The sequence below is a fragment of the Triticum aestivum genome, chromosome 4D, assembly GCF_018294505.1.
Source record: "Triticum aestivum cultivar Chinese Spring chromosome 4D, IWGSC CS RefSeq v2.1, whole genome shotgun sequence".
Taxonomy (NCBI): Eukaryota; Viridiplantae; Streptophyta; class Magnoliopsida; order Poales; family Poaceae; genus Triticum; species Triticum aestivum.
In genome coordinates, this window is record NC_057805.1 from 378,939,089 (window position 1) to 378,956,629 (window position 17,541).

Sequence of the window (17,541 nt, forward strand, 5' to 3'; positions counted from 1 at the left end):
TTCAGGCGCCACAGTAGCTTCAGCCATGACAACATCATTGGCTTTAGTATGGGTGTTTGTGGTCGCTTCAATGTTATCAACCTCCACTCGAGTAGATGGAGGGTCGGACACATTCTCCTCGAGAACAACTTCAGGGTTGGTTGGGGGTGTAGCAACACACTCTTCTTCATCTCTTGGCTTTTCTTGTTCATCGGCTGATGCAGCCGGAATATCTTCAGCCGCTTTGGCTTCAGACTTGGGGATGTTCACAGTAGGAGAGGCTTCAGGAAATACTTGGCGTGATACTGATTGGTGCTCTTCTCCTTCTGGAACACTTGACAGAGTGACTTGTGTCCTTGGTCCTTTACGAAGCCTGTGGAACGCTGGCGACACTTGTGGAGATGGAGTTGTCTGGGCCACAAAGTCTTTATCTTCAAGCACCGGTGTGGTGACTTGAGTTGGGGGAGTAGTTGGTGTTTCTTCTTGTCGGGGGGAGTCTTGAGGGTGATCAGCCCATGAATCATCCTGAGCAATTGGCGTCAAGGGACGACCAATGCTGATGAGTTCACTGTTCGTGAGAACAGGCGATGATACCACATTTTGCTCGATCTGAGGAAGGACTTCATCATCTTCTACATTGTCATGTTGACCAATGTCTTCAGCTGCGGTGGGGTCAACAGGTGGAATGTCTTCAGCTTCAGGAGCCTCTGTTGAAGCAGGCTCATGAACTATCATATGACGCTCTTGATCTGCAGATGCAGGACGAGCAACAGAAATTGGCTCGACGACAAGGGGCTCTATGGGAGAAGCCCGATCCTTCTTCTTGGTTTTTCTTTTCTTAGTTGGTGGAGCTTCATCAGTGGAGTTCTTGGTCTTGCGCTTTCTGGCTTCGGCTTCAGCTGCCCTCATTTTCTTGAGCTCCGAAGCCATTGTGGGGAAGACAATGCGAGGTTCCTCCCGCCTGGATGCTTCAGCTTGCGCCATAGTTGGCTCCTTCTGTTTGGCAGCCATCTTGGGGTCGATGCCAGGACGCCCAAGTGCCTTGTGCTTCTCAGCTTTATTGTAGGCTAGAACACACTTGGCAGCCAGGAGCTTCGTGCGCTCTCGAGAACCTTTAGCTTCATCACGTTTCTTGTGAAACGCCTCCTTGAGCTCATGCATCATTTGCTTGAAGTTTTGGATGTCAGTCACACTGAGCTTGGCCATATGCTTCTTGAACTGGGCTTTTTCATAGTCAATCTTGTGCTTCAGTTCAACAATTCTCTGAGCTAGAGCCAGCTGAGGAGCAATGGCTCCATGGAAGGAGACTCTTAGCCCAATAGGAAGCTGAAGATCATCAAAATTGAGGTTTGGGCTGTCAGACCACTCGTCAATGAATTTGTTCAAAATTTCCACATCGAAGAGGGGAAGATCGTTGAAGATTTCCGCCTCTTGTTTGCTCTTAATCAGCAGCTCAAGAGCATCATCACGGAGATCGTCATCACTAGACAAATCAATGGCTTCATTCTCATTTCTCAGAACGGTAGCAGGGGTCAGTGCTTGACCAGTAGTTTGCATGGGCTTCTTCTTCTTCTTAGACTTGGAGATGCGTGAGAGATCTTCAGAGTGCACACTTGGTGCAGGAGGAGCAGTGGCCAGTGGCTTCGCTAGCGAAGCTCTTGGTGTAGCTGAGGGCTTCAAAGCCTTGGGTTTCTTCAGCTTCTTAGGGTTCGGTGGTGCAGGCGCTTCGTCAGAATCAGCGTCATCTGCAGAGTGATCCACGGCTGCCCCTTGAACCATGATGTGAGTGATGAGACCCTCTAGGTTGTAGAAGGGCCCAACAAGATTGGGTTCAGCTTCGCGTGTGCCATCGGCATGAGGAGTAGAGGGACCAGGGTTGAAGTCTAATCCCCGCGACTTCTTATTCTCTTTGGTCGAGTTCTTGGCAAACTGGAAGTTGCGCTTGAACAGATTGTCTTCACGACACCATAGCAGAGAAGATGGGTCGGCATCAACAGGTTGTGGTCCACGGACCATGCAAGGGTAGAAACCTTGATCAATAGCTTCGGATCTGGACCTGGGTGGAAGATTTTTGTACAAGATGTCTTCCCAGGGTCGCTTGATGGCATTCTTTTCAGCATATTCCTGGGTCACGAACCTGTACTTGAACCATTGCTCAACCCAATATCTTCGAATCCATTGGATTCGAGTTTTGCGTTGGCCATAGCTCTCCTCAGGATCAGTTTTGTATAGCTCATAGATATCTTCGGGCAGATCCATTGATGTGCCCCCGCGGTGCTATCTGCCTCCCTTCCTGGCTGATTTTTCTGTGGCCATGTAGTTCAGACTGAATGGCTTCAAAGCTGTCAAGGTCTTCCGTCTGCTGGTTAGACAGGAGCTGGCTTCGGGAGAGTTGATATGATGCTGTAAGAATTCTGCAAATGAATGCACACTATGAGAACCAAGGGATTCTCCCATGGACATGTACCTGTGACAGCATTAGAGATGCGAGGGAAGGGGAAGAGGTCATATGCATTCTCAGAAGATTTTGAAGAAACATCAGTTTAGAAGACATTGACCTCATAGCGCGAAGACATTCACTTATATGTTGAGAGTTGGTTCCAGATTTGTACGAATCCAAGAATAGGTACAAGTGAGGAATCTAACTACGTGTGGAGCATAAGTGAATATACTAGGCATCATATGAGATGCAAAACAGGATAGATCCAAATTTGTGGAGACAGAAACCACTTTTGGTAGGAAGGATGAATCTATCGGATCAAAAAGACAGTAAAAAAGAGTTTTAATTTAACACACGATGAACTGCTAGACGGAGTAGATGATGAGGCCGAGTAGTTCAATCTTCCGTGCCCTAACTTGGCGACGGAGGACACCTACGGCGGCGGCGGAGAAGACGATGTCCGCGGCCGGCGTGAGGACGGCGTCGGTGAGGTCGCGGCAGCTAAGCGCTTCGTCGCCGACGTCGTCTAGAGCTAGCGGTGGCGCTAGGGTTTTGACGAGGTGGAGAAGTGGAAGAAGTGTTTTGACCGCCATGTGATGTGCATTTATAGGGAGAGGGACGGCACAACGCAATTACGTAGGTGCCCCTGGCGGTTTACATCTGAGGGACACGTGGCGAACATGCAACACATTGGAAGTTGTTCCATGTTCCCACGCACGCCTGGACTGTCGGGTGGTCGTTCCGGCTTCTCCGGGTTTCAGGCAATAAGGATTGAGCATTTAAAACAGATTTAATGTTTGTCTCTGTATCTTCTGCTGACAAGGACGCAGAGAAGACATTCGACGGTTTCAATAGAATGCATATGATTTGGATAGATAGAGTTTGAGGTAGGAAGCATATAGAGGTTAGGGTCCGATCACATTCACTTAGTCCAAAAGATTCAAACGAGAAGACATAGCTATAAGTGAATGCTGTAGAGGACAGAACACTAACATCTGTATATATCAGAACAAGACCAAATGAAGTCATGTTACTGTTGAAGACAAATCAAATGCGAAGACTTAGCAAATGTAACGCCAAGAAAAACATTCCAAACAAAAGTTTGGTGGTGGCGTTACCCACCGTATAGGAAGTATTAGACCCAGACACGGCGCACAATTATCGTGGCGCTCCGAAGTCAAATTCCGCATTAATGTATTCACACTCAGAGTGTAAGTCTTCAGTGATTAAAGATATACATTGCTTCGTGTGTTGCACATCTAAGTCATCAACATGCATAAGTGTTAGGATGTGTGCCTGATCACAGGACATTCGAGGATTCCAAGATATTTAGCTCACACCGCAACTTGCAAAACCTTTTCTCATCCAAGGGCTTTATGAAGATCTCTGCCAATTGCTCTACAGTGTTGACGTGTATGATATCAATATCTTCCTTCATGACATGATCTCTGAGAAAGTGATGACGAATTTCAATGTGCTTTGTCTTCGAGTGCTGAACTAGATTGTTGGCAATCTTGATGGCGCTTTCATTATCGCAGTAGAGTGGTACTTGTTTCAGATGGATGCCATAGTCCTTGAGAGTTTGCTTCATCCATAGAAGCTGAGCGCAGCAAGATCCAGCAGCAATGTATTCAGATTCAGCAGTGGAGAGTGATACACAGTTCTGCTTCTTTGAAGACCAACAGACAAGTGATCGTCCCAGAAAGTGACATGTGCCTGATGTAGACTTGCGATCCACCTTGTCACCAGCATAATCAGCATCCGAGAATCCAACTAGATCAAACTCTGAGCCCATTGGATACCATAATCCTAGTGTTGGGGTGTAAGCCAAATATCGAAGAATTCGCTTCACAGCTAAGTGATGCGATTCCTTTGGTGCCGCTTGGAATCGAGCACGCATGCAAACACTAAGCATGATATATGGCCTAGATGCACATAAATAAACTAAAGAACCAATCATGGAGTGGTATACCTTTTGATCGAACTCTTTACCATTGGCGTCGGGACCCAGATGACTCTTGGTTGGCATTGGCGTCGTGTAACCTTTGCAGTCTTGCATTCCAAACTTCTTCAGGAAGTCTATGAGGTATTTCTCTTGAGATATGAAGATGCCATTGTTTTGCTGACGAATTTGAAGACCAAGGAAGAACTTCAGCTCACCCATCATGGACATCTGATATTGCTCTTGCATCATGTGTCCAAACTCATCACTGTATTTCTAGTTGGTGCAGCCAAAGATAATGTCATCCACATATATTTGGCACACAAACAGTTCACTATCATATGTCTTCGTGAAGAGTGTGGGATCCAGGGAACCAGGTTTGAAGCCTTTGCTCTTCAGGAAGTCTTTGAGTGTGTCATACCAAGCGCGAGGGGCTTGTTTGAGGCCATACAAAGCCTTGTTAAGCTTGTACACCATATCAGGATGTTTTGGATCTTCAAATCCAGGAGGTTGTGCAACATACACTTCTTCTTCAATCTTGCCATTGAGAATGCACTCTTCACATCCATTTGATACAGAAGGATGTTGTGATGATTTGCATAGGCTAGCAGTATGCGAATGGCTTCGAGCCTAGCCACGGGAGCAAATGTTTCATCGAAGTCAATCCCTTCAACTTGAGTGTATCCTTGAGCAACGAGATGGGCCTTGTTTCTGATGACTTGTCCATGCTCATCTTCCTTGTTGCGATATATCCATTTTGTGCCTATTATGTTGTGCTTGCGAGGGTCAGGACGCTTGACTAATTCCCACACATTGTTCAGCTTGAACTGTTGAAGCTCTTCTTGCATGGCTTGAATCCATTCAGGTTCCATGAAGGATTCAGCAACTTTCTTGGGTTCAGATATTGGGACAAATGCAAAGTGCCCATAGAAATTTGCTAGCTGTGTTGCTCTTGAATGAGTGAGTGGACCAGGCGCATTGATGCTATCAATTATCTTCTCAATCTGTACTTCATTCGCAACACGAGGATGAACTGGACAAAGATTTTGCTCTTGCTGATCATTGTCATCGTTAGGAGGATTGTCTTCGGGCTGAGCATTGTCTTCAGGTTGATTAGGTGCAGAAATGATAAGTTCCTCTTCAGGCTGTGCTTCAGATGGTATGATTTCTCCTGTTCCCATTAGCTTGATGGATTCACTAGGTGGAACTTCATCTAGCACATTTGGCAGGTGCTCTCTTTGCGAGCCGTTAGTCTCATATAACCGCACATCCACAGTTGCAACCACTTTATAGTGAAAGAGGTTGAAGACTCTGTAGGAGTGCGAATACTTTCCGTAACCAAGCATAAAACCTTCATGTGCTTTCGGTGCAAATTTTGAAGTGTGATGTGGATCCTTGACCCAGCACCTAGCACCAAATACTCTGAAGTAACTGACATTTGGCTTCTTACCAATGAGGAGTTCATAGGATGTCTTCTTCAGAAGCTTGTGAAGATAAACACGGTTGATGACATGGCATGCAGTATCAATAGCTTCAGGCCAGAACTTTCTTGGAGTCTTGTATTCATCGAGCATCATCCGTGCCATCTCAATGAGTGTTCTGTTCTTGCGCTCCACGATGCCATTCTGCTGAGGTGTGTACGGAGCTGAGAACTCATGAGTGATGCCCAATGTATCCAGGTAAAGGTCGAGGCCGGTGTTCTTGAACTCTGCGCCATTGTCACTTCTGATATGCTTGATCTTGATGCCATAGTTGTTCATGGCACGGTTGGCGAAGCGTCTGAAGACATCCTGCACTTCAGTCTTGTAGAGAATTATATGCACCCACGTATATCTTGAATAATCATCAACAATGACGAAGCCATAGAGACAAGCAGTAGTAGTGAGAGTAGAGTAGTGAGTAGGGCCAAATAAGTCCATGTGTAGCAGCTCGAAGGGTTGAGATGTCGTCATGATTGTCTTCGAAGGATGCTTGGCCCTTGTCATCTTTCCAGCTTCGCAAGCACCGCACAGATGATCTTTCTTGAATTTGATGCCCTTGATGCCTATGACGAGCTTCTTCTTTGCGAGAGTGTGTAAGTTCCTCATGCCAGCATGCCCTAGCCTCCGATGCCAGAGCCAACACTCTGAAGCTTTTGCTAGTAGACATACGGCAAGCTGTGGTCCTGCTGAGAAATCTACCATGTACAGATCATCTTTCCGATACCCTTCAAAGACTAGAGACTTGTCAGATTCCATTAGTACAAGGCAACGATATTTTCCAAATATCACAATCATGTTTAAGTCATAAAGCATTGAGACAGACATTAAGTTGAAACCCAGGGATTCAACAAGCATCACTTTATCCATGTGCTGATCCTTTGAGATTGCAACTCTACGTAGACCCAATACCTTGCTTTTACCAGTGTCAGCAAATGTGATGTGACTCTTGTCAGATGGACGTAAGGTTGAGTCCATGAGAAGACTTCGATCACCAGTCATATGATTAGTGCATCCACTGTCCATAATCCATTCTGAAGCATGAGGTGTCATACCCTACAGTACAGTTAGGGGGATAGGCTTCACCAAGAGTATTGTGAAGCATAAACATTTGACGCACAAGAGGATTATCAAAGCTCAGATCAAGATTAGGACAGATAGGATGATTGGCAAGCGATTCAGGAAAAAAATACATAGTAAGACCATTTGGGCATTTGATCTTGCGCCCTACAAGATGTTTTAGGTCCCCAGCAATAGCATCAGATGCCTTTGATTTCCGGCTGGAGACCTTTCCCTGCAAAAGAAAGTTAATTCTTCTTAACCACCCACATCTTCAGGGGTGGCTTAGAAGCAATGAGTCTAAGTGCAGCATCTGAGAACTTCGGCTTTGGAGCCCTAGCAAATAGCCTTGCAGGAGATGAATGATACTCATATGAATACGCAGAAAAGTTCTTAGTTTTATGAACATAGCGGTTTGATGAAACACGCTCATATTCATAAGTTTGAGCATGATTTCCCTGCAAAACATTGGCGTTAGGGTGACTCAAGTGAGTCATGTATCTGTATGAAGCCTTTGGACCATATGAAGCCTTTGGTCTGGGATTTGTCTTCTTCCCAGGCGGTGTCATGATGACATTCACAGGAAGATTCTCAAGACAGCTTTTGGGAACCCAGATCTTCTTCATAGGTGGCCCATTCCTGCAGTTAGTACCAATATACCCGGCAAACACTTCACCATTCTGATTCTTAAACAGTTTATAGTTTGCATCAAAGGATTCATCAATGATAATATGGTTAGCACAAGTGAAGCCAGATAAGGTGGATGGATCCACTGAAGGTCCCTTTGCAGCAACCCATGTGGTTTTGGGGAACTACTCAGGCTTCCAGTAGGAACCATCAACATTCATTTTCCTCTCGAACCCAACACCCTCTTTCCTAGGGTTTCGGTTCAGAATCTGCTTTTTGAGGACATCGCACAGTGTCTGATGCCCTTTGAGACTTTTGTACATCCCTGTTTCAAGCAATGTCTTCAACCTAGCATTTTCATCAGCAATAGTAGTGGTATCCTCAGTAGAGGGGTTAGTTACCACATCAACAGTTGAAGATATTGCAACAGTAGCAACAGTAGAACATTCAGCAACAGAAGTAGCGTTATCACGCTCAATCCATTTTAGACATGGTGGTTCAAATCCTTCCTAAGCGGGACTGATCTGTTGAGCGTGAAGTGACTCATTCTCTTTTTGAAGATCTTCATGAGCCGCTCTCAATTTCTCAAGCTCTTGCTTCCTTTGAAGATAATCATAGGAAAGCTTTTCATGAGTGGTTGAGAGCGTTTCATGACGACTTTCAAGTTCCTGGTACTAACATGAATATTTTTTATGTCTTCAATTAAGGACTGAGATCGGGTCATTTCTGCGTCCAACTGGTCATCGCTTTTGTCTAACAGTTTTTGAGTATGTTCCATAACTTTCTGTTGTTCAGTTGCAATTTTAGCAAGTGTTTTGTAGCTGGGTTTGGATTCACAATCAGAGTCATCTTCACTTGATGTTTTAAAGTAAGCATCGCGTAATTTTACCTTGGCACCGCGTGCCACGAAGCAGTAGGTGGGAGCAGAGCCGTCCTTGTCATTAGCATCAGCATTGGGGACGGGGCCATTGTTTTCAGTGTTGAAGATGGACTTCGCAACGTAGGCTGTAGCTAGAGCCAGACTTGCAACGCCAGGGTCGGACTCCTCCTCAGACTCCACCTCCGCCTCCTCAGAAGCGGACTCCTCCTCTGAATCCATCTCCTTGCCAACAAAAGCACGAGCCTTGCCAGATGAGCTCTTCTTGTGTGATGAAGACTTGGACGAAGACTTGGAAGAAGACTTTGAGGATTTCTTCTTTCTCTTGTCATCAGAATCATATTCCTTGCTCTTCTTCTTATTGTTGTTCTCATTGTCCCACTGTGGACATTCAGAGATGTAGTGTCCAGGTTTCTTGCACTTGTGACATGTTCTCTTCTTGTAATCATGAGTGGAAGCTTTATCATTTCTTGAGCTGGATCATGAAGACTTTCTGAAGCCCTTCTTCTTAGTGAACTTCTGGAACTTCTTCACAAGCATAGCAAGCTCCTTTCCAATGTCTTCAGGATCACCAGAGCTGTAGTCAGATTCTTCTTCAGATGAGGAAACAACTTTCGCCTTCAAAGCGCGAGTTCAGCCATAGTTGGGACCATAGATATCTCTTTTCTCAGATAGCTGGAACTCATGTGTGTTGAGCCTCTCAAGTATATCAGACGGATCGAGTGTCTTGAAGTCAGGGCGTTCTTGTATCATCAGGTGTCAAATGAGCTGTCAAGTGATCTCAGCAGTGTCTTGACGATTTCATGCTTGGTGATCTCAGTGGCGCCTAGAGCACGAAGCTCATTTGTGATGTCAGATTGTGATGTCAGTGAGGCGATCAAATGTGAGTTGGACATTCTCATTGTCGTTTCTCTTGAAGCGGTTGAAGAGGTTGCGAAGAACACTGGTCCTTTGACCTCTCTGGGTTGAGACGCCTTCATTGACCTTGGAGAGCCAGTCCCAGACTAGCTTCGACGTTTCCAGAGCACTCACACAGCCATACTGTCCTTTGGTCAGATGACCACAGATGAAGTTCTTGGCAGTAGAATCCAGTTGAATGAACTTCTTGACATCAGCAGGGGTGACACCTTCACCAGTCTTGGGAACACCATTCTTGACGACATACCAGAGGTCGACATCAATGGCTTCAACATGCATGCGCATCTTATTCTTCGAGTAGGGATATTCAGTTCCATCGAAGACGGGGCACGCAGCGGAGACTTTGATTATCCCTGCAGTCGACATAGCTAAAACTCCAGGTGGTTAAACCGAATCACACAGAACAAGGGAGTACCTTGCTCTGATACCAATTGAAAGTGCTAGTTATGGACTAGAGGGGGGTGAATAGGTGATTTTTATGAAAGTCTTCAAAACATGAGAGTTTCGAAGACAAACAATAGAAATGAACCTATTGACATGCAGCGGAAGGTAGACTACACTAAGCAAGCCATAGTCAAGTATTCAATGAAGTGAAAGCACGAAGACTAATAGCAGCTAGGTAGTAAAGATCAGGATGGAAGATAGTATGAAGCCAAACAACAATAGCTCACAGTGAAGTCAAACCGGTAATGCAAACAGGCAATGCCTTCACGAAGACAAACTGTAAATAACGAGAGGGAGAGGATAGAACCAGTCACTTGATGAGGACAAGGATTTGTTGGACCAGTTCCAGTTGTTGTGACAACTATACGTCTGGTTAGGGAGGCTGAGATTTAACTCAGAAGACCGTGTCTTCACCTTGTTCCCCTTGAGCTAAGGACACCAAGTCCTCGCCCAATCACTCTGGTAAGTCTTCAAGGTAGACTTCCAAACCTTCACAGACTTCGTTCACCAGCGATCCACAATGACTCTTGGATGCTCAGAACGCGACGCCTAACCGACCGGAGGATTCACAGTCCTCAAGTGTATCAAGTCTTCAGGTCACGCAGACAGAAAGACTTCAGTGATGCCTAACACTCTTTGGCTCTGGGTGTTTGGGCTTTGTCCTCGCAAGGATTTCTCTCTCTCAAAAGCTTCGGAGGTGGGTTGCTCTCAAACGACAAAAGCCGTGTACTAACTCTGAGCAGCCACCAATTTATGATGTAGGGGGTGGGCTATTTATAGCCACTAGGCAACCCGACCTGATTTGTCCGAAATGACCCTGGGTCACTAAGGAACTGACACGTGTTCCAACGGTCAGATTTCAAACACACGCGGCAGCTTGACTTGGGCTACAAGTAAAGCTGACTCATCTAGCTCTGGATAAGATTTGCTCTCATTGTCTTCGCTCGAAGACATAGGATTTTGGTTGAGCATCACTTCAGTCACTCTGACTTTGTTCACTGGGACCCCACTTAATAGTACGGTGGTTCCTATGACTCAACAAAGAAGAAAAGGAAACAACGAAACAACTAAGTCTTCGCGCTCCATAGTCTTCACGTGATGTCTTCTCTTGTCATAGTCTTCAATGTGAATATCTTCACATACCACCATTGTCTTCAATGTCTTCATACATTTTTAGGGGTCATCTCTGGTAGGTAAACCAAATCAATGAGGGACTACTACCTGTGTTATCCTGCAATTCTCACAAACACATTAGTCCCTCAACCAGGTTTGTCATCAATACTCCAAAACCAACTAGGGGTGGCACTAGATGCACTTACAATAACAGAGTAGTAGCACAGTCATCATGATGAAATGAAAACAAGCACAGAGTACAAGTAGCGTAAACACAGGATAAGCAGGCTGAAGACAAAGTGATAGAAGAATTAGGACTGAGGAAATTGAGAAAGTCTTCAGTCAAAGTCTTCGAACAGTAACGATCAAGTACAACAGTATATGAATGAGGAAATGAAAGGCTTGAGGAAATAGAACAAGTAGCTCGGTGAAGACAATGATTTGGTAGACCAGTTCCAACTATTGTGACAGTCGTACGTCTAGTTGGAGCGGCTAGGTATTTAAACCTGAGGACACATAGTCGTCACCGTATTCTCCTTGAGCTAAGGTCACACAGACATCGCCCAGTCACACGTGGTAAGTCTTCAGGTGACTTCCAAACCTTCACAGACTTGGTCACTCGGCAATCCACAATTTCCTCTTGGATGCTCTAGACCATGACGCCTAAGCGTCTGGAGGATGCACAATCCTCAAAGGTAACAAGCGTCGGTTCCACACAGGAACAATCTCTTCAGTGATGCTCAATCACTTTGGGTTTGTAGGTGTTTGGGTTTGGGTTTTCCCTTTTTTATTATTTTTATTTTTTTATTTGGGACAATGCTCTATGAATGATGATCATCACACTTCTATTTATTTACAACTCAATGATTACAACTCGATACTAGAACAAAGTATGACTCTATATAAATGCCTCCGGCGGTGTACCGGGATGGGCAATGAATCAAGAGTGACATGTATGAAATAATATGCATGGTGGCTTTGCCACAAATACGATGTCAACTACATGATCATGCAAGGCAATATGATAATGATGAAACGTGTCATGATAAACGGAACGGTGGAAAGTTGCATGGCAATATATCTCGCAATGGCTATGGAAATGCCATAATAGGTAGGTATGGTGGCTGTTTTGAGGAAGATATAAGGAGGTTTATGTGTGATAGAGCGTATCGTATCACGGGGTTTGGATGCACCGGCGAAGTTTGCACCAACTCTCAAGGTGAGAAAGGGCAATGCACAGTACCAAAGAGGCTAGCAATGATGGAAAGGTGAGAGTGCGTATAATCCATGGACTCAACATTAGTCATAAAGAACTCACATACTTATTGAAAAAATCTACAAGTCATCAAAAACCAAGCACTACGCGCATGCTCCTAGGGACATAGATTGGTAGGAAAACACCATCGCTCGTCCTCGACCGCCACTCATAAGGAGGACAATCAAAGAACACCTCATGTTTCAAATTTGTTACACAACGTTTACCATACGTGCATGCTACGGGACTTGCAAGCTTCAACACAAGTATTTCTCAAATTCACAACTACTCAACTAGCACAACTTTAATATTACTACCTCCATATCTCAAAACAATCATCAAGCATCAAACTTTTCTTAGTATTCAACGCACTTATAAGAAAGTTTTTACTAATCTTGGATGCCAATCATTTTAGGACAAATTTCACAATTTAAGCAAATTACCATGCTGTTTTGTAGGACTCTCAAAATGATATAAGTGAAGTATGAGAGAAAAATAGTTTCTATAAAACAAAACCACCACCGTGCTCTAAAAGATATAAGTGAAGCACTAGAGCAAAAACTATATAGCTCAAAAGATATAAGTGAAGCACATAGAGTATTCTAACAAATTCTGAATCATGTGTGTCTCTCTCAAAAGGTGTGTACAGCAAGGAAGATTGTGGTAAACTAAAAGCAAACACTCAAATCATACAAGACGCTCCAAGCAAAACACATATCATGTGGTGAATAAAAATATAGCTCCAAGTAAAGTTACCGATGAATGAAGACGAAAGAGGGGATGCCTTCCGGGGCATCCCCAAGCTTTGGCTTTTTGATGTCCTTGGATTTACCTTGGGGTGCCTTGGGAATCCCCAAGCTTAGGCTATTGCCACTACTTGTTCCATAATCCATCAAATCCTTACCCAAAACTTGAAAACTTCACAACACAAAACTCAACAGAAAATCTCATGAGCTCCGTTAGCGAAAGAAAACAAAACACCACTTCAAGGTACTGTAATGAACTCATTCCTTATTTGTATTGGTGTTAAACCTAATGTATTCCAACTTCTCTATGGTTTATAGACTATTTTACTAACCATAGACTCATCAAAATAAGTAAACAACACACGAAAAACAGAATCTATCAAAAACAAAACAGTATGTAGTAATCTGTAAATAACGCAAACTTCTGGAACTCTAAAACTTCTTCCAAAATAGGGCGGCCTAAATAATTTTTTTATTGATCTGCTGCAATTGGAATCAGTATTTTATCACGTTCTGGTGATTTTTAACAATTGTTTTCGTGAACAGAAAGTTTCTGGAATTTTCAGCAAGATCAAATAACTATCATCCAAGAAGATCCTATAGGTTTTACTTGGCACAAACACCAATTAAAACACAAAAACAAATCTAACCAGAGGCTACATCAAAGATTTATTCCTAAACAGGAGCAAAAAGCAAAAAATTAAAATAAAATTGGGTTGCCTCCCAACAAGCGCTTTTCTTTAAAGCCTTTTTAGCTAGGCATTGAGATTTCAATGATGCACAGAAGAAAGACAAGAATTGAAGCACAAAGAGAGCATCATAAAACACGTGACAAACACATCTAAGTCTAACATACTTCCTATGCATAGGCATCCTATAGGCAAACAAATCATCAAGGCAAGCAAAAACTAGCATATGCAAGGAAGCGGAAAGAAACAATAGCAATCTCAACATAACGAGAGGTAATTTAGTAAGATGAAAATTTCTACAACAATATTTTCCTCTCTCATAATAAGTACATGTAGGATCATAAGCAAATTCAACAATATAGCTATCACAAAACATATTCTTAACACGATCCACATGTATGCAAAGTTGACACTCTTCCAAAATAGTGGGATTATCATTAACTAAAGTCATGACCTCTCCAAACCCACTTTTATGAAAAATTTCATAAGATTGAACATTCTCCAAATATGTGGGATCTAAAGTTGACACTCTTCCAAACCCACTTTCAATAATATTGCAAACACTATTATCAATCTCATATTCATCATGGGGCTTAAATAAAATTTCAAGGTCAAAAGAAGAATCACCCCAATCATGATCATTGCAACAAGTAGTAGGCATAGCCAAACTAGCATCCCCAAGCTTAGGGTTTTGCATATTATTAGCGCAACTGACATCAAGAGAATTTATAGTAAAATCACTGCAATCATGCTTTTTATTCAAGGAGCTATATTGAATCTTTTCATAAATTTCTTCATCACAATTTTCAGCTTCATGAATTTCAAGCAAAACCTCATAAAGATAATTTAGTGCACAAAACTCACTAGCAATTGGTTCATCATAATTGGATCTCTTAAAAAGATTAGCATGCGGATGAGGATCCATAGATCTTAGGTTCTCTGTTTAGCAATAAATAAACAACTATTCCAACCAAACGAACAAACGAGCCAAGTAAGACATCAAAGCAAACGAAAAGACGAACAGAAGAAGGGCGAATAAAACGGCAAGGGTGAAGTGGGGGAGAGGAAAACGAGAGGCAAATGGCAAATAATGTAATGCGAGGGATAAGAGTTTGTGATGGGTACTTGGTATGTCTTGACTTGTGCGTAGACTCCCCAGCAACGGCACCAGAAATCCTTCTTGCTACCTCTTGAGCACTGCGTTGGTTTTCCCTTGAAGAGGAAAGGGTGACACAATAAAGTAGCGTAAGTATTTCCCTCAGTTTTTGAGAACCAAGGTATCAATCCAGAAGGAGACCACGCTTGAGTCCCACGCACCTACACAAACAAATAAGAACCTTGCAACCAACGCGATAAAGGGGTTGTCAATCCCTTCCCGGCCACTTGCAAAAGTGATATCTGATAGAGATGATAAGATAATATTTTTTGTATTTTTATGATAAAGACTAAAAGTAAAGAAAGCAAAATAAACGGCGAAAGAAATAGCTTGTTCACAGAAGATTAATATGATAGAAAATAGACCCGGCGGCCATAGGTTTCACTAGTGGTTTCTCTCAAGATAGCATAAGTATTACGGTGGGTAAACGAGTTACTGTCGAGCAATTGATAGAATTGAGCATAGTTATGAGAATATCTAGGTATGATCATGTATATAGGCATCACGTCCGTGACAAGTAGACCGACTCCTGCCTACATATACTACTATTACTCCACACATCGACCGCTATCCAGCATGCATCTAGAGTATTAAGTTCGTAAGAACAGAGTAATGCTTTAAGCAATATGACATGATGTAGAGGGATAAACTCATGCAATATGATATAAACCCCATCTTTTTATCCTCGATGGCAACAATACAATATGTGTCGTTTCCCCTACTGTCACTGGGATCGAGCACCGCAAGATTGAACCCAAAGCTAAGCACTTCTCCCATTGCAAGAAAGATCAATCTAGTAGGCCAAACCAAACTGATAATTCAAAGAGACTTGCAAAGATAACCAATCATACATAAAAGAATTCAGAGGAGATTCAAATATTGTTCATAGATAATCTTGATCATAAACCCACAATTCATCGGATCTCGACAAACACACCGCAAAAAGAAGAGATACATCGAATAGATCTCCAAGAGAATCGAGGAGAACTTTGTATTGAGATCCAAAGAGAGAGAAGAAGCCATCTAGCTAATAACTATGGACCCGAAGGTCTGAGGTAAAGTACTCACACATCATCGGAGAGGCTATGGTGTTGATGTAGAAGCCCTCCGTGATCAATGCCCCCTCCGGCGGAGCACCGGAAAAGGCCCCAAGATGGGATCTCACGGGTACAGAAGGTTGCGGCAGTGGAAATAGGGTTTTTGCTCCGTATCTAATGTTTCCAGGGTATATGAGTATATATAGGCGAAGAAGGTTGGTCAAGAGAGCTACGTGGGGCCCACGAGGGTGGAGGGCGCGCCCCCTGCCTCGTGGCCTCCTTGTTTATTGCTTGACGTCCACTCCAAGTCCTCTGGATCACGTTTGTTCCAAAAATCACGTTCCCTAAGGTTTCATTCTGTTTGGACTCCGTTTGATATCCTTTTCGTCCGAAACACTGAAATAGGAAAAAAATAGCAATTTGGGCTGGGCCTCCGGTTAATAGGTTAGTCCTAAAAATAATATAAAAGTGTATAATAAAGCCCATTGAACATCCAAAACAGAATATATAATAGCATGGAATAATCAAAAATTATAGATACGTTGGAGACGTATCAAGCATCCCCAAGCTTAATTCCTGCTCGTCCACGAGTAGGTAAATGATAAAAACAGAATTTTTGATGTGGAATGCTACCTGGCATAATTTTCAATGTAATTCTCTTATTTCTGGCATGAATATTCAGATCCGAAAGATTCAAGATAAAAGTTTAATATTGACATAAAAGTAATAATACTTCAAGCATACTAACTAAGCAATTATGTCTTCTCAAAATAACACGGCCAAAGAAAGTTCATCCCTACAAAATCATATAGTTTGGTCATGCTCCATTTTCGTCACACAAGAATGCTCTCATCATGCACAACCCCGATGACAAGCCAAGCAATTGTTTCATACTTTAGTAATCTCAAACTTTTTTCAATCTTCACGCAATATATGAGCGTGAGCCATGGATATAGCACTATGGTGGAATAGAATATAATGATGGGGGTTATGTGGAGAAGACTAAAAAGGATAAAGTCTCACATTGACGCGGCTAATAAACGAGCTAGGGAGATGCCCATCGATTGATGTCAATGCAAGGAGTAGGGATTGCCATGCAACGGATGCACTAGAGCTATAAAAGCATGAAAGCTCAACAAAAGAAACTAAGTGGGTGTGCATCCAACTTGCTTGCTCACGAATACCTAGGGCATTTGAGGAAGCCCATTGTTGGAATATACAAGCCAAGTTCTATAATGAAAAATTCCCACTAGTATATGAAAGTGACAAAACAAGAGACTCTCTATCATAAAGATCATGGTGCTACTTTGAAGCACAAGTGTGGAAAAAAAGGATAGTAACATTGTCCCTTTTTTTATTTTTATTTTTATTTTTTTTTATTTGGGACAATGCTCTATGAATGATGATCATCACACTTCTATTTATTTACAACTCAATGATTACAACTCGATACTAGAACAAAGTATGACTCTATATGAATGCCTCCGGCGGTGTACCGGGATGGGCAATGAATCAAGAGTGACATGTATGAAATAATATGCATGGTGGCTTTGCCACAAATACGATGTCAACTACACGATCATGCAGGCAATATGACAATGATGAAACGTGTCATGATAAACGGAGCGGTGGAAAGTTGCATGGCAATATATCTCGGAATGGCTATGGAAATGCCATAATAGGTAGGTATGGTGGCTGTTTTGAGCAAGATATAAGGAGGTTTATGTGCGATAGAGCGTATCGTATCACGGGGTATGGATGCACCGGCGAAGTTTGCACCA